We start from the raw sequence: 11,845 nt of genomic DNA, 5'->3' as shown, positions 1-11,845 counted from the left end.
GTCATCACTACGGAGCTTCAAGGCACACTTGTCCAAATTTCTATAAGTGGTTGGCCACTCAAGAAAGCAATAGTATGCTCCCGTCTGGAAACCAAAATCAGTTTCCATCCTCTCTTGCTCCTCTAGGAGATCTTTTTAAGGTCATTATGTTCCTTCCAAACCTTAATGGATTCGATTCTTCCCCCTCACCTTAGGATCAAAGGTTCACAAAAAGGAAAGGTCTTTCCTCCAATTCCAAAGTGTGGAAGGAAAAAGGCTCCAAGTGATTAAGTCACTTCCTCTCTCTTTTGTTCTTGCATGTCCTATTTGTTTGTTTTTAAGCTTTTGAGTTAGTCTAGTTTTATGCTTTGTGTGTTTTCTTTCATGTTTTTGTTTTGGTTGTTTTTAGTTTTGCTTTATTTTTTTTTTTCATAAAAATTAAAAAAAAAATTTGAAAAATCAGAAAAATACAAAAACAGTGTGTGTTGTGTATATTGGTACTTGTGTACCTTGGATGGCCTTTGAAACAAAGTTTCTTAACTTTGTATCTCTTGTAGCTTAGATGAGCATCTCAATGCACAACTAAGTAAGTCAGCTTTGTGGCTCATGTTTGTGATAAGTACGATTAGGATGATCTCTTATATCTCATGCTCATATTACTATTTTTGATGAGAAGGACTAGAAAATCCTAAGAGAAAGGCATAAATAACCATCTCACCACTAAAACCCGCCAATCATAAATATCATCTGTGTGCTTAGGCACAACAAAATTGGGATGTTTTAGCTTACATAAATGGGTATTTCTTCTCTCCCTTGTATGCCCATGCATGCTATGCTTAAAAAAAAATTGCGAAGAAAACAAATAAAAGCAAAAAGATTAAAATGCTTTTAATATGATTGTAAGCGTGTTTCTAGGAGATGTGAGAGTTCTAGGATGTACCTCGAAGGTGATAGTCCCCATCAACCAATTATGATTGTGTGTGAGTGTATTTGATTTTCTCATGTCTCAAATCTTCATAATATGAGACATTTATGCACTCTTGCTATGTTTCACACACAACATGCAAATTCTTTACTACTCTTGATACATGTGCAGGTACAATGTGATTTGGCTTTCACAAGAAATACATGTATTGATAAATGCTCACTAAAATGTCTTAACTTGTTTTTGAAATATAAAAATGGTTAGACTTGTTTAGTAAGTGTGTGTGGGATGTATGAATGCCTTGCATATATGCTGAGAGATGTTTTGAGAGCTTAACATGTTGATTAGATCTTTGCTGAGAGATGTTTTGAGAGCTTAACATGTTGATTAGATCTTTGGTTGTGTTGCTTGTTGCTATTATCTCCTTGTGTTTTTCCTCCTTGAAAAACTCCTTTTTCTTCAAGCTTGATAGATCCTCTACAGATTCAATTTCTATCGAGCTTCTTTATTTAGCCTCGATAGAAACCTCGACCCATCGAGGAATTTTTCCTGTGCTCTTTCCCTTCTCGATAGAATCTTGACAGATCTTCGATCTATCGAGATTTTTGGGTCGCTTCTTGATAAAAGTTCAATAGTTTCTTGATCTAATGAGAATTCTGGGTTTCATCTCGACAGAAGCTCGACAGCTTTCTTGATCCATCGAGCCAAATTTCTTTGTTCTCTATCTGCTCGATAGATTCTCGATAAATTCTCGATCCATCAAGATTTAAAGCTTAACATATCCTCGATAGAAAACTTCGATCCATCAAGCTGTGATTTTTATTTAATGGCGAGGCACATTCAGACTTCATTTTTCACTCTCTTTCTCGATAGATTCTCGATAAATTCTCGATCCATCAAGATTTAAAGCTTAACATATCCTCGATAGAAAACTTCGATCCATCAAGCTGTGATTTTTATTTAATGGCGAGGCACGATTCAGACTTCATTTTTCACTCTCTTTCTCGATAGATATCTCTCTCTCTCAACCCAAACTCTTCACTCTGACTTAAATCTTCACACCTAAGTGTTTTTCGGCCTAGATCTTGCTCCAAACACTAGGTAAGTGTTCTAATCCTCTTTCTTTTCATGCATTTCATGCATTTAGACCTAAGTTTTTGGGGTTTTTCAAAATTTTTGGGGTTTTTGAGTTTCTCTTGAAATTTTTGGGTTGGGTTTATGATGTTGTTGCTATATGATCATGCATTGCATTCCATTAGCATTATAACAATGTTTCGTGCATTTGTTAGATGTGTGCTTGATTATTGATGTGGATGCTGTTAGGTTTGGATTGGGTTTTAGCCATGATGCTCTTAAATTTTCATATCACATGTTCATGCACTTTTCATGCATACATACTTCTTTTTTTTCTCTTTTTATGGTTTGAGATTCTATTTCTCTCTCTCTCTCTCTCTCTCTCTCTCTCTCATAGAACCTCTCTATGGCACCCAAATAGAGAAAATCCATTTTGGTTCGGAACCCTCTTCAAGGTTCCAAGTCATCCTCTTTGTCTCTTCCTTCTATTATGTCTCACTTCTTTGAGAACTTTTAGGCCTGTGGTGAGAACTTCTAGGCCTATGGCATTCATCCGGAATGCCAAGTCATTCTGTCGAATTTCTCCGACATTATGCTACTCGATGTCATTCAAACTTGGGGATGGGAATCTTTATGTGAAAAACCTGTGTGTTGTCCCGTCATGTTTATACAGGAGTTTTACTCTGTTAGGACGATTTAATGTTAGGAACATATGTCAATATAGAATTGGCTAATCCTTTGACAAAATGCACTTTACTTGTAATTGGGTAGATCTAGGATGTGTTTAATGCTTCAAGGAACAAGGTTTCAAGATCAAATGTTAAAGTCATGAGAGTCTGTTTAAGAAACAAGTGGAGAAGTGCTGGATTTTAAAGCTCGATAGCTAGCTCTACAGCTAGTATCTATCGAGGTTGAAAAAGCTGCTGAAGCCCGATGCTTGATAGCTAGATCTGCAAATAAGCTATCTATCAAGGTTTATGAAATTCAGTTTTTCAGAGCTAATTTCAATCCAATCCATGAATACATGTTTGGGCTTTCTTTTCTCACAACCCTAAACATATATAAGGATTGTTTTAAAGGCCATCAAAGGTTGCGCAAGTGTAAAGCAAAGTTATGTTGATGTAAATTGTGACCGAAGACAAAATTTGCCCTAATTCATCTATCTCTTGAAGAAGTTACTGTGTTTGTACACCATAGGGTTTTGTAACCAAGGAGTTTCCTGATCTTTATCGTGTGATGAACTGAAAAAAATTGCAGCCAACATCTTTCTTAAGTTAGTGAGTAAGCCACGTATTGGGATCCGTACATCGAATTGGTTAATCATGTACTGGGATTCATGCATTACAAGGAGGGATTGTTACTACAGAACAAGTCCAATTGGGTGTTGGGGTAAGGGTTCAACTATAGGTTGGTATAGGGTATTGGGATTCCTTTGTGTGTAACCGCTTGTTGTGATAATAGTGAATTCTTGAGAGTGGTGACCTTAATATCACCCAGTGGGGTTTTTGCCATGTAGGTTTTTCTCATTCGTAAACAAATCGCTTTGTCAATTTATTTTTTCACTGCATTTAGTTATTTGGTGATTTGTTTGTGTTGCCACACTTATTGCATGCAAATTGAATTGATTAATTAACTTGGCTAATTAATTGGTTAATTTATCATAAGAGGTCAATACATTCTTGGCCTATCAAATGGTATCAGAGCAGGCACCCTTCCCAAGTAGGAACCAAACAAGCATCCAAGAAACTCATAGTGCTTACACAACCAAAACATTTTAAATTCACTACCGCAAAAATGTGCATCATAAGATAATATAACATACTCGTGAATCTCTTTGAGTACTAAATAGGATATTTAAGCCAAGATAAGATCAACCGAGGTATGGGATTAATTCCACAATTTCTCAGCATTTTAGTCTTACTTTCAGATTCAGTACATAACAGGGCAGCCATTTGTAAAAATTGTTTGGTCATTGAAAATTTATCCGATTAATTCAAAACTTTAAGGGAACATTCCCCTATATGTACACAATGTACCACAGAAATTTCAGCCCAAAACGATTTTTCTGTAATTTATTAAAAATCATGCATTGCGGCTGACACAAATCTGTCATGACAGCTTTAGAAAATTTCTATAGTTGTAAGACTAGCCCAAATTATTTGAGAATTCACCCACATTAAAACCACCAGATTTAAAGCATATTAAAAGCAAGGAATCAAACCCAAAAATCTCATACAAACAACTTATCAAACACTTGGTATGCAAAAACAAAGCACATGCTCACACTCCAATTTCAGAAATTCAAAGTTAACACTCTTACAAAAAAAATCAACCTCAAACTTCCACAAAATCAACTCATACAATTTGCTCAAGGAAACCCAAGTTTTTAACCATGAAGAAACCCCAAATGATCATCACTTGTAAAAGCCCTTAACCATTTAACAAATAAATCCACCAATTCAAAAACCCATGTACTCAATCACATGTATACCACTCATGTAGCTTAGATTAGAAAGAAATCTCAGAAAAACTTGAAAAAGCTACCAAACAATTAAGAGTTTTACCTTTAAAGCTTGAGAGAATGGAGCGTATGGGGTTTCTATTGGGGTTCTTTGGTGAAATCCGCCAAACATGGTGGTGGATGGCTGGTTTACCAGTGAGGGAGTGAGAGAAATAGAGGGAGCTAGAGTGTGTATTTTGTGTGGGCTTCGGTGGCTGAGTGAGATAAGGAAATAGAGAAATGAAAGAAGGGGTATACGTATGGTGATAAGAGAAAGGGGCTGTGTTGATGGGAGCATTGTGGACCATTTGTTCCAAAATAGTTTGGGATCAAAATTACAACTTTATCCTTAAAGTTTCTCCTATATTTAAATTGGCCCATTCCAAACTTAACTAAATACTATCACATGCCCAAATATTCAAAACTCCTCCATAAAATCGTTAACCACACTGATTAAAAAAAAAGACCAATTTAGATATTATTCTCATTGGAAAAATTGCTTTAAAAAAATATTTGGGGTGTTACACCAAGTGCTGAGACGCTAAACTTGTTATTTCCAGATGATTTTCTGCGGAAAGATTCGAGCTCGAGCAGCTTAGTGGCTATTCAGATAAGCTACTCTGACTGTCGAGGTATGGCTATTGGTGTGTGCATGTCACACATGATTGGAGACACAGCCACTATGGTTACGTTCATCAATGATTGGGCCACTATGACTCGTAACCCAGATGGAGAATTATCTCCTGAGTTCAACTTGGCTTCTATGTTCCGACGAGGTGACCTAACAATTATGCCTGAAGTTGCTCCTAAAGTAGGAAACAGTTTCGCCAAAAGGTTTGTCTTTGATGCCTCTAAGATAGCTGCCCTCAAGGCCATAGTTGGTGACAAAGTGAAAAATCCCACACGTGTTGAAGTTGTGACTGCACTTATTTATAAATGTGCAATTTCTGCATCTAGATCAACTTCTGGTTCCGCAAAACCAACCCTTTTACTCCTACCAGTTAACATGCGTAAAAGGACGGAACCACCTTGCCAGAAAATACTATGGGAAACGAGGCTTCCCTTTTTGCAGTATCAACAATGGAGGGGGAGAGTGATATAGAGTTGCATGGTTTGGTTGGTCAAATGAAAGAAACCATGGCACGATTTGCAACAGTTACGTGAGAAAGTTTAGGGGGGAAGAATGGTTATCAACCATTAAAGAGTTTTGGAACGAGTTAAGTAAATTATTCATTGGTGGTAATCAAGTTGTATATATTAGTAGCAGTTGGTGTAGGTTCCCATTTTATGAAGCGGATTTTGGGTGGGGAAAGCCAATATGGGTGACTACTGCTAGTCATGTGCAAAAGGGTGCATGTTATCGTTATGATGGATACAAGAAATGGGGATGGAATTGAAGTATTTGTCAATTTGGAAGACGAAGACATGGCTGTATTTGAGCGTGATGCAGAGCTTCTTGGATATGCCTCTTTTAATCCGTGTGCTTTGGCACTGAGAAGCCTCCTTCAGTTAGTTGATTGTAATTTGATTTGGTTATATCTTTTCAATAATTAAAAATAAGTTAATTTTTGCTAAGTGAATCTGAATTATTTGTCGTAATAACTATGTAACTCTCTTTTGGATTATGGATATTGAGAATTGGCAGTGTGTTTACATATCAGAAACTTGTCCCCTAATTGCTGAATTAGTGAAGTCAAAGGTCAAATCTTGACCTATAAATTGATCAAATTTCCCCTAACCAAGATGGGAATCCTTGACCAAAAGTTCTTAATTCACCTCCTTAATCAGAAAGGGCTACAAGCTATGATGCACAAGTACATATACGAGTATTGGTACGATACAAGTATAGTTACGGGGATATAGCATTAAAAAAAAAAAAAAAACTTAGAATATGGTACATAGGGGATACGGAAATTATTTAATTAATTAATTTTTTTTTAGGTATATTTAGTGTGCGTTTGGTATTGACTTAAAAATGTAGCTTTTTTTTTTTTTTTTAACTATTTAGCTTATTTTTACTACAATTCATGGGTTCCATTGCACTTTTTAGTATTATTCATGAGTCCTACTATACTATTTTAGTTATCTTTTAGCTTAATTTACGGTACTTTTAGCAAAAAAATTTCAATTTCAGGTAAATAAATTGTTTCCAAATAGACACTTAAATAATTTTGGACATAATTCTCATTTATTTTTTATTTTAAAATTAAATAACTAAAATAACATGTTTGAAAAAAAAAAATCTAAAGTAATCTAAAGGCAAATTTAAAATTTAAAATAATAATAAATTTAAAACTATATACAAGAATTTTTAAGAAAAAATTATATATAAATAATAAAAATTATATATAAGACTGTAACATAATAAAAAGTATATTAGGCTTATGCTTTAAGAGCATTCGCATCAGTTCGAATAAAAATTTATATCTATTTTATAATAAAAATATATATTTTTTTCTATTTTATATACTCATTTTTCAAAACACCCCACATCAGATTATCTACTTTTACACTATTTTTTTTTTTTTGTCACGGCGAAAAGTTGTGTTAGTCATTTCTCCTAGGCTGTAGAATTTCTAGTCCCTTCTTCTTGAAGCCTTTTTGTTCCCTTAGATAAACGCTGTTTATCTATTGGGCTAGTGGTATTTTTATTTTTTTCTTTTTCTTTCAAGGGTTTGGGAAATACTTTTTTCTTTTCTGTCTAGTTTTCAATGATGGAGAATATCACCAAAGGATGGAATAAACTCTCTTTCTCTAACAATGAAGGGGGAGGCTTTCGTCTCCATAATGACCTAGGATCAAATGAGTTTATTCTCGCTACAAAGTTCTACACTAAGCAAATTCTGACCTTTACTCAACTGTGGCAGTCCAGGAATGTTTTAAGATTAAGGATGCAGGTAATCGTGTTATATCCTCTTTGTTTTTGATAATTATAAGCCTGAAACAGATAGAGTCCTGACAAGTGAATCTTGGAGTTTTGACAGAAATTTAGTAGCACTCCAACAATATGATAGGGTTCAACATATTAAAGACCTTAACTTTGATCTAGTTCCTTTTTGGGTGCAAGTCCATAACATCCCTGTTAGATTTATGAATAGAAAGGTGGCTGAAGGATCGAGTCAATGGTTACTCTTGAATCCTCGATTGAAGATGGAGGGGAATTTTTGAGGGTTCGAGTCATCATTGACGTTTGAAAACCTTTAAGTCATGGCCGAGTTCTCTCTTTTGATGATGGTGGTGAAGATTGGGTTTCTTTTTAAGTATGAAAGAAAGCCAAACCTATGTTATTGGTGTGGATGTCTTACTCATGCTGATAAGGACTGTGATTTGTGGCTCAACAACAAAGGTACTCTTTCCGTGGAGAATCAACAATTTGGGTCATGGCTTCGTGCTCCCCCTTTTGTTCCCTTGAAAAAGTCAATGGTCCATGTACCAAGATTCTATGAGAAGAAGATAGCAGTTAGATTGTCGGGGTCATCGGTTTTCTTTGGGAAAGCATCTCCTATGGTGGCCAAGCCCATTTTAGAATCCTCATTAACTTAGCCGATAAATCTAGAAAATTCCCCCATCAAGAGGAATATTTTCTCTCCTTCCTTTTTCGAATGATTCAACTCCTAAAAATGGAAATTCACCTCCGGTTTCAAATAAGTAAGAATTCCACAGGGATTTGGGAGATCTGGTTGATAATCAAATTAATGAGATTAATAAAGAATTAAGGAAATTTGATCTTAAAGATGTGGATGTTCCAAATAAGGACTTTGCAGCACATGCCACTAATGATAATCACGTGCCACTTACCCTTAAAATTGGAAAAAGTTATGATGGGCTCCCTACAACTCCTTCTGACTTACAAACTTCTCTTGTGGTCTTAACCGATATCTCAAACTGGAGGAAGGTAAAAATTATAAAGTCTTGAGCCCATACAAATAAGTTAAAAAAGGTGGTGTCCTTAGAGAATCAAGGGGTTGTTTCTGGAATTTTTATCTCGGGCACAAAACGTTTTTCTGCGTCAGTTTAGAATTATGTTGAGTTACCAAACAAGAAAAGGTGGGTTTCTCAAGATGATAAGGAAAATCTCAATTTATTGGTGGAGGCTATTTCTCAGCCCGCCAGGATCAATGAGTATGTTATTTTGGAATTGTCATGTGCTTGGAAACCTACAGAAAATTTAAGAGCTTAGTGATTCAATTTAGGCACAAGATCCTGCAGTTGTGTTTATAGTTGAAACATGGCTAGATGAAGCTAGGCTACGAGGTGTGTTGAAAAAATTGAAGCTAAAAAAAAAAAAAAAAACAGTGTGTTTTTAGAGAGACCCATGGGGGAGAATTGGTTCTTTTGTGGAAAGATGATGCAAAGGTTTCGGTGTTGACTTCCTCAACGCACCATATAGATGCTGTTGTAAACTAGGGTAAAGAAAATGCTTGGAGATTCATAGAGTTCTATGGCGAGCCTGAAACTTACAAGTATATGGATTCGTGGAATTTCTTAAGAGATTTAAATTCTTGTTTTGATCTCCCTTCTCTCAGTGCAAGAGATTTTAATGAAATCACTAAATCTCATGAGAAATTGGGATATAGGTTGAGACCTTTCAAGCAAATGCAATACGTTTGGGAAATCATTTATGAATCGGGTTTTACTGACCTGGGTTTTGTTGGCAATAAACACATGTGGTGTAGGCAGATTATGTGAGGTGTTATGTTATGGTATGAGATTTTTGGAAAATAACCATGTTGCATAAACTTTGTTTTTAGATCAAACACATTTTGAAAAATTATTTGTGGAACTATGTTTTCTTAAAAAAGTATTGTGTTGCGACCCTATTATGTATGATTATATATGAAAAGCGCATCATGTTTCATATTGCATATGGGGAAATGCATGATTTGTTACTATGGAAGAGATAAGCATCTTTGATATAATTCTTGGGAATGGATTTTATGGATTTATTGCATTATTTGCAAATTCTAAAGACGTTTTATCTCGACTTAGGATAATTGGAAAATTTGAGAAGCTTGTGAATACCTTAGGATATTAAAAGGTTTTATGGAACTACTTGGAAATGAATTTCATATTTTGAATTAAATGTAATTTGTGAGCTCTTTATTTTCTACCCATGTGTTGTGACATGTGATTACCCAGTGATTTCCTAGCTAGATACTATAGTCTGTGTGACATTGGTATCTTAGCACCCGTCTTTGTGACGGTTATTGAGTTCCGTCTTTGTGACGGCGATGAGTTCCGTTTTTGTGACGGCATATTTAGCTCCGGCTATGTGTTGGCGGTGAGTTCCATCTTTGTGATGACAAATTAGTTCCGTCTTTGTGATGACATTGTCATGTGGCCTTGGGTTTGGAATGGTATTGTATTGCTCACAAAATATAGTATGTAGTTTAATACGAGCATTTTGAGAAGCTTTGTGATGTATCATTCTAATCATTCTTGTCATATTATTTTGGAAGTGGTTTTGTAGAATTTATTTGTAAATTCCCAAATTATAACATGCTTTGTAAACTATGCATTATCATGAAACTTGCATTTCCCCCACCCCCATTAATCATGCTACTTACTTGGCTCTGTCTCATCCCATTATTTTATAAACTTTTCAGAGTAGGAAAAATCTTTTGAGATAGCTTTTTAGTGGCTAACAGTAGTTATACTAATTGTTGATGGAGGCTGAACTTCTGTGATGGAGATATTAGATGATGTACATCTTAAAATAGGCTTGACTCATTCTTTGTATATCATAGTGGTTGTGACTTTATTCCCACGACTTTATTCCCACTGATGAGACAAACTGATGATATGTAATTATTTATTCAAACTTTTATTCTTTTGTGGCCAATGGTCCTTGTAATTATTGCATAGAGCTCTAACTTACTTTGGGAGTATATTTAATGAAATTATTATGATAATTATTGATATTAGTACTTGATATGATTTATTTGGATTGTATTGTTCAAAAGGGAAAAATCTATATGTACCTTTGAGATGTTTTCTCATGCTTTGGCCCCTTTTGGGTTCAGGGCTTGACAATAGGGCTCTAGCAAATGATGAGTGGATTTCTCTATTCCCAGCTACAAAAGTTATCCATTTGGAATGCTATACCTCTATCATAAAACCATCATCATTCACCCGATGGGCATACCAGTTAGGAGACAAAAGCTGTGGCGATTTGAACAAGTATGGCTTGCTAAACAAGGTTGTCATGCCACGGTTAAGGATGCTTGGAGGAGGGTGGATTTCTAGATTCCTATGGTTTGAGTTGAAGAAAATTTAAAACAATGTCATGCAAAATTACAGTGGTGAAGTAGAGTCTCATTTGGAAATATTGTCCGCTAGCTAATGGATAATAGGCAAGAAATTAAGGTAGTTGAATTGTAGGCAACAAATGGTGGGGATTTTAGTAAAGTTCATCAGTTGCAAGGGAAGATTCAATATTTGTTAGTACAAGAAGAGAAATTGTGGTAACAACGATCTAGAATTTCTTGGTTGAAGGGTGGAGATAAGAATTCACGCTATTTTCATAGCAGGGCGTCACAAAAGTTTAGATGCAAGCAGGTAATAGCCCTCAAAAACTTAGCTGGGGTGTGGTGTGAAAGGAAGGATCATGTGGCTGAGATTGGAGAAGATGTTACAAATGGCATGCCACCAATTTTTTATCAACACTATTGGAGTGAGATTGGAGAAGATGTTACACAAGCTGTTCTCTCATGCCTTAATGCAGGTAAAATCCCTTCTAGTGTAAATCATACTTTTATTACACTTATGACTTATCCCTAAGGTAAAAAGCCCGAAAAGGTTATTGAATTTCAGCCCATAACACTATGTAATATTTTATATAAATTAATCTCCAAAGTATTGCTGAATAGATTGAAAAAAATATTACTTTTTGATGCAAACAAGGCTATCTCAGACAATAAATTGGTTGCTTTTGAAACCCTCCACCACATGAAGACTAGAAAAAATGGTAAATCTGGTTTTGTGATCCTTAAAATTAGATATGTCTAAAGCTTATGATTGTGTTGAATGGGGATTCTTGGGTAAATAGATGGAAAGATTAGGTTTCCATGAGTGATGGATTGGCTTAGTTTTGGAGTGTATTAGTAATGTATCATATTCTATTTGGTTAATGGTGAACCACGAGGGAGTATAAAACCTTCTAGAGGTATCAGCCAAGGTGACCCACTATCGCCTTATTTGTTTCTTCTCTGTTCTGAAGGTTTAAATGGTTTGATTCAAAAAGCAGTGCATGATGCACATTTTGAGGTTTTTTCACTCAGTAGAAATAGCCCCCAAATCTCCCACATGTTCTTTGCTATTGATAGCTTACTTTTTTGTCGAGCTATGGGGGATATCCAGGCTATTCA

At 35.4% G+C, this 11,845-nt stretch overlaps 1 pseudogene; it reads left to right on the top strand.

The window, feature by feature from the left end:
* The window catches only part of LOC115981103, a 10,319-nt pseudogene extending 4,287 nt beyond the window's left edge, over nucleotides 1-6,032 (top strand).
* Nucleotides 6,033-11,845: the final 5,813 nt, after the last annotated feature.

The sequence above is a fragment of the Quercus lobata genome, chromosome 3 (assembly GCF_001633185.2).
Source record: "Quercus lobata isolate SW786 chromosome 3, ValleyOak3.0 Primary Assembly, whole genome shotgun sequence".
NCBI classification, from domain to species: Eukaryota; Viridiplantae; Streptophyta; class Magnoliopsida; order Fagales; family Fagaceae; genus Quercus; species Quercus lobata.
The sequence above is the reverse complement of the archived record's forward strand: the minus strand, read 5'-3'. Positions and strand labels throughout refer to the sequence as shown.